The sequence below is a fragment of the Cebus imitator genome, unplaced genomic scaffold (genome assembly GCF_001604975.1).
Source record: "Cebus imitator isolate Cc_AM_T3 unplaced genomic scaffold, Cebus_imitator-1.0 Scaffold147, whole genome shotgun sequence".
In the NCBI taxonomy this organism is placed as follows: domain Eukaryota; kingdom Metazoa; phylum Chordata; class Mammalia; order Primates; family Cebidae; genus Cebus; species Cebus imitator.
Window position 1 is genome coordinate 312,255 of NW_016107462.1, and position 6,733 is coordinate 318,987.

Here is a 6,733-nt window from a genome sequence, read left to right on the forward strand (position 1 = left end):
TCATAAAAATATGAAGGGGCTGAAGCTGAGACCTAAAAGCCAAAAAGGAGTGTTCCAGGCAGAGGGAATAGTATGTGCAAAGGCTCTATGGAGTACTGTGCATATAGAGGTCTGATGCTAAGTGGTTCTGTGTGATTGGAATGTACAGTTCCCAGCACATACATAGCTGATGGAGTGGCTCGTGGGAGGAATCCTTTGCCTTACAGTTGTTCATTGGCATGGGATTGAAGCCTTGGTATTGAGTGCCACAATTCTTGCAATGAGGTTAGAACCTGTCAAGGTTGGAAGGCCTACCTTAAAGGTATCCAATTCTGAACATTTTCTCTCTTGTTCTTAGTACATCTAACACTACTCTTAAAGATACTCAGGTTTGGCAAAGTAATTGTAATCAGCCGGGCGTGGTGGCTCACGCCTATAATCCCAGCACTTTGGGAGGCCGAGGCGGGTGGATCACAAGGTCAAGAGATCGAGACCAACCTGGTCAACATGGTGAAATCCCGTCTCTACTAAAAATACAAAAAATTAGCTGGGCATGGTGGCGTGCCTGTAGTCCCAGCTACTCAGGAGGCTGAGGCAGGAGAATTGCTTGAGCCCAGGAGGTGGAGGTTGTGGTGAGCCGAGATTGTGCCATTGCACTCCAGTCTGGGTAACAAGAATGAAACTCCATCTCAGAAAAAAAAAAAAAAAAGTAATTGTAATAATCCCAGTCCACCCAATAGAGCACTTGTTAGTTTATAAAGCTATTCCTTATGGGCATTTCTGCATTTGGATTTTGAACCAATGGGGTAGACACAGTGGGCATTATTGTCTCCAATTTACAGAGCAGAAAACTAAGGTTCTAAAACATCAAGTTTCTTGACCCATGTTTTCCAGTTAATGAGTACCCAAACCAGGACTTGAAGCTTGGTCTTTAGTCACCAAATCCTTAACAAACTAATTAATTCATTAAAATGTTCATTGATTCCATATAATTCTGTCATAGGTGATGGCTGAGGTTACAAGATGAATGAGACAAGTCCTTCCTCTCACATACCTGTCCCCCGTGGTTCTCCACGTTTAAGTATGGTGTCTAGCACACAGTAGAAATTATAGACCAGTAAAATCCCATGTTCCTCGTTATCCATTCCTAATTATTTGCCTTTATGAATGGTTGTTAAGTTCTGCCAGATGTATTTGATATTGTATATTAATAGTGAAACCACTGGGGTGATAAGAGAGGATTGCCTACTAGGCATTTCACAGTACTCACTCTTAGAATGATATACTTTAAGTAACATGTCTGGGCCTCCAGTTGTCCCCTTGTCACCAACATTTCATATAACTGCACATGGTACTTTTAAAAATTGCAAGTCTACATGCTGCCCCCTACCTCAGAGCTGTTAATGGTAGTTTAGTGTGTGTGTGTGTGTGTGTGTGTGTGTGTGTGTGTGTGTGCGCGTGCAGAATTTTGCTTTCTTTTCTTCTTTAACTTTTATTTTAAGTGCCAGGGTACATGTGTAGGATGTATAGGTTTGTTACTTAGGTAAACATGTACCATGATGGTTTGCTGCACAGATCAACCCATCACCTAAGTTTTTTTTTTTTTTTTTTTTTTATAAAGACGGGGTTTCACCATGTTGGTCAGGCTGGTCTTGAACTCCTGACCTCAGGTGATCCGCCTGCCTTGGCCTCCAAAGTGCTTGGATTACAGGCGTGAGCCACCATGCCCGGCTGTCATCACCTAAGTATTAAGCCCAACATCCATTAACTATCCTTTCTGGTGCTCTCCCTTCCCCCAACCCCCCTGACAGACCCCAGTGTGTGTTGTTTTCCTTCCTGTGTCCGTGTGTTCTCATCATTTGGCTACCACTTATAAGTAAGAACATGTGGTGTATGGTTTTCTGTTCCTGTGTCAGTTTGCTGAAAATAATGGCTTCCAGCTCCATCCATGTCCCTGCAAAGGACATTATCTCATTCCCTTTAACGGCTACATAGTATTCCATGGTGTATATTTACCATATTTTTTTTGTCCATTATATTATTGATGGGCATTTGGGTTAATTTCATGTCTTTGCTATTGTGAATAACGCTGTAATGAGCATATGCATGCATATATCTTTATAACAGAATGCTTTATATTCCTATGGGTATGCCCAGTAACAGGATTGCTGGGTCAAATGGTATTTCTGTCTCTAGGACTTTGAGGAATCATCAAACCGTCTTCTACAAGGGTTGAACTAATTACACTGCCACCAACAGTGTAAAAGCGTTCCTTTTTCTCTGCAACCTTGCCAGCATCTGTTGTTTCTTTACTTTTTAATAATTGCTATTCTGACTGTGTGAAATGGTATCTCCTTGTAGTTTTGATTTGCATTTCTCTAATGATCAGTGATATCGAACTTTTTTTCATATGTTTGTTGACTGCATGAATGTCTTCTTCTGAGCAGTGTCTGTTCATGTCTTTGCCCACTTTTTAACTTTTCTTTTTCTTGTAAATTTGCTTAAGTTCTTTGTAAACTATAGATGATAGGTCTTTGTCAGATGGATAGTTTGCAAAAATTTTCTTCCATTCTACAGGCTGCCTGTTCACTCCGCTGATAGTTTCTTTTGCTCTGCAAAAGCTCTTTAGTTTAATTAGATCCCATTTGTCAATATTTGCTTTTGTCACTATTGCTTTTGGTATTTTTGTCTTGAAATCTTTGCCTGTGCCTATGTTCTGAATGGCATTGCCTAGATTTTCTTCTAGGGTTTTTATAGTTTTGACTTTTACATTTAAGTCCTTACTTTCTAAGGCAGAAATGGCAACATGGTAGCCTATAGGCCAAATCTGGCCCTCAGGTTAAATCAGGCTCACAGACAGAGTATGGGGCTTTCCCCTTGCTGGTTATTCTCTGTGTTTTAAAATTGAATGAGTCACCAACGTTTCCCATGAGAGAGAGTTGTACACAAGGATCTGGATCTTGGCCTCTTTCGAACAATGGAAAGATCTGGCAATAGCAGTACTGACTCAAGTGCACTCCTGATTGTCACAGTCCCCACTGTCTTCCCTTGACCCTGAGCCAGCGCATTCATTCACACCATCTGCCTGGTCTGGGCCAGGTCTAAGGAATCAAATACTGTGTCTTTAGTGCTACATCCATGGCCCTCCATGACTTGGCCTCAATTTACCTCTTTTGTTCCACCTCCATCCTATTAGGAAGTTCATGCTCTGGTAATAAGGAGATGATTGTAGTTCCCCAGCATAGAGCACACCTTTGTTTCCTTTGAATGACCTGTACCTTTTTCTCAATTCTACTGAACCATATGTTCCTTCAAGACCCAGTTTAGATACCATCTTCTCCAGGTGGCCTTCCCTGACCCGTAAGGTTGGAGAAGGATCTCTTTATATTCGCCTAGTTTCTTGTGCCCTCTCAAACTATGATACCGAAATGATCTGTTTATCCAGTTGTTCCCCAGCAGGAACTTCTCTCACCTGCCTACATTCACTTTCGTAGCCCAGCACCTAGTGCAGTGCCAGGCATACCGAAGGGCAGGTGTCATAAGAACTCAGACTCCAAATGCTTCCATTGGAGAAGGCCTGGGAATCCAGAGAGGCAAATTTTCTCAGAGACCAAATCCCTTTCTGCAGCTTTTTGCCTTCTTTTCTCTATGTGTCTCTGTGTCCTAGCTATGAAAAAAAATTTCTACCTGGGTTTTATTGGGAAGTTTGGGCTTTAGATAGGAGATAATGTTTAAACAATCAAGTCTTTCTGGCTTCTTGCCTTTGCACACCTGGATGAGCCAGAAGTGGAAATGTAGGTGAGTCACTGAGTTGCCTCCCGGCCCAGGAAGCAGTGCTAGGCCTAGGAGACCACTCCTCAGGAATGGTGCTCCTGGCAATTTGGGTGAGGGAATCAATCCTGAGAAGCCAGCCTGAGGCTAGGATGGGTTAATCACTACAATTACTCATTGTAGCTATTAATAATCGCTATTATTTAGATATGAAGTAATTAATTCACCTCTATTAAATAGAGAGATTTAGTGAGGAATTAAATACCTTGCCTAAAGCCATCCTTAGAAGAAAGGTACGGAGGCCAGGTGGTATGGTGGTGGCTTCTGCTTGTAACCTCAGCATTTTGGGAGGCCAAGGCAGGAAGATTGCTTGAGGCCAGGAGTTCGAGACCAAGCCGGGCAATATAACGAGATACTGCCTCTACCAAATAATAATAATGGCAGGGAACATGGTAGTCTAATTTGGAGCCTGCGCTATTCCAAGCCAACTCCAGGAAACTCACCACGATGACAAGATCTTGTTGAGGATGTTATTTCTTAGGTTGCAGAATGTCCTCCTGCTCCTCTGTATCAGGAAAAGCCTTGTTGTTCCTGGACAGTGTGAGTTAGAGAGCCTGTCCTGATTCCCTTTCTGTGTGAATTGCTGGAAACCTCAGAGTCAAATGTGTGACTTGCTTATTTACGTTTATATGGTGTTTGCTTTTGGAAGAAGCCTCATTCTTAGCTTCCTACTTGTATTTTTCTTTCTTTTGGCCTACCTACTTAAAAAAAAAAATCCCTACCCAAAGAATGATACTTTGTGCAAACAGAATCTTTAACAATGTATAATACACAGAAAAATAAACACAAAATGAATAAAAATCACCTAGTCATACCCAGAGAGAACACCATCTATATTTTGGTATATTTTCTCCCTACCCCACCCAACCCATGGTATATACATATTTTTTAGGTTGGTACAAAGGTAATTGTGGTTATTGCCATTACTTTTTTTTTTTTTTTTGAGACAGAGTCTTGCTCTGTCACCCAGGCTAGAGTGCAGTAGTGCCATTTTGGCTCACTGAAACCTCTGCCTCACAGGTTCAAGTGATTCTCCTGCCTCAGCCTCCTAAGTAAGTGGAATTACAGTCGTGTGCCACCATGCCTGAATAATTTTTGTATTTTTAGTAGAGACGGGGGTTTCACCATGTTGGCCAGGCTGGTCTCCAACCCCTGACCTCAAGTGATCCGCCTGCCTCGGCCTCCCAAAGTGCTGGGATTATAGGCGTGAGCAACGGCCCCTGGCCTATCATTGCTATTACTTTTAATGGCAAAAACCGCAATTACCTTTGCGCCAACCTAATACAAAATGAGATTATATCATATATAGTGTTTTATAACTGTCCTTCCCTTCCTCCCACTTACTGTATCATGCACATCTTTCTATGTAATTAGGTGTCTTCTGTCTTGTAGATGTCCCATAATTTATTCAATCAATATAAGATTGTTGAATGTTAAGCTGTTTCTAAATGTTCCCTTTTATAAAACAAAAAAATGTAATAAACACTCTTGTAGCAGAATCTTCATGCATAGATTGATCTTTTGGTGAAAATTCTTAGAAGTTTTCATTGGCTTTTAACTTATGTTGCTTAATTTAATGTATCCTGTCAAGCCCCTTAAATACTTTCTGGAACAAGCTGAGATAGGACTAATCTCTTGCTCTGAATCACTAATCATCAGTTAACTGGGATTAACAAATTTTCTCAGAAGACTCAAGACACAAAGAATGATAAGAGGTGATCTCTGTGTCCTCCTGGGGCTTAAATTCCACTAGGCAAAACAGATGACCTATGAAAATGTGCACCGAGTGACCCAATACAAGGTTGGAGAAAAGTTTATATATAAGGTGGCATCTGAAAGGTGCCAAAGGTAACAATTCATAAGGGCAGGTTGGTACATTTAGCAAATATTTACTGTACCAAGTGTTTTGTATGCTCAAAGCTCAGGATACAATGGAGATTAAGACCCAGTCTTTGTCCCCAAGGAACTCAAGGTCTATAGGGGGTGAATGAATGAAGGGGAGGGTCTCGGAGTACTTATACAGATTATTGCAAAACAACCTGGCAAGTGTTCTTAGAGACACACAGGATTTTCTGGAAGCTTGAAGGCTGGGCTTCTAAATAGGAAGAGGGGGCCAAAAAAGGCTTCCTGGAGTTGAGCCTAAAGGATGAAGAGAAAGCCAAACGAAAGAGCAAAAAGACATCTCTTTTGCAGAAAGCACTAGATAAACTTTTTGACTTTGCCCCACAGTGAGAAATTCATTTAAATCTTGATCTAGTATAGGTACATTTTTGTACATTAGTACAAATTTTCTTGAATCAATTCTCTAATACATGCAAAATAATTTTACTTTCTATTTTAATTCATTAAAAAAAGTATGGTTGCAATTTACTAAATTGTTTTGACGATCCAGTAATGACTACTTATGTGCAGATTGTATATTATAAGTCTAAACTGAGGATGGGTTCAGTGCTTGACAAAGCAAAAATTAAACCCAAGTAGTGGCTAGAAGTCTCTGGAGTAGATCAGCCAGGTCAGGAAAAGGTCCTTGAAAAGTCTCTTTTACTTGCAAACGAAACCATAAATAGGGTCAATTGTCATAATAAAGAGAATGAAGAACACTTTTTTGTTCTTTTGAGTGGTTTACCAAAAGCTCCCTCACCCTTTGTTATGTAGAGCTGGTACCTGGGGAGACCTGATACCTCTGTTTGTGGAAATTGCCTCAAATCTCTTTCCCCCAAGATTCCCGGGAGTCTTTCAGAATGCCGAGACTGGGGGACGAAGTACCTAAAATAACATTTCCGTGGCACAGCCTTACTAACGAGTAGATTCAACTCAAAGGGCTGAGAATTCACAAGCGTGGGCTGGTTTGGGCGCAGTGTGCGTGTGACGGTGTGAACTTCCGGGTTCCGGGCGCTGGTAGCGCCGTGGATGCGCTTTGGTA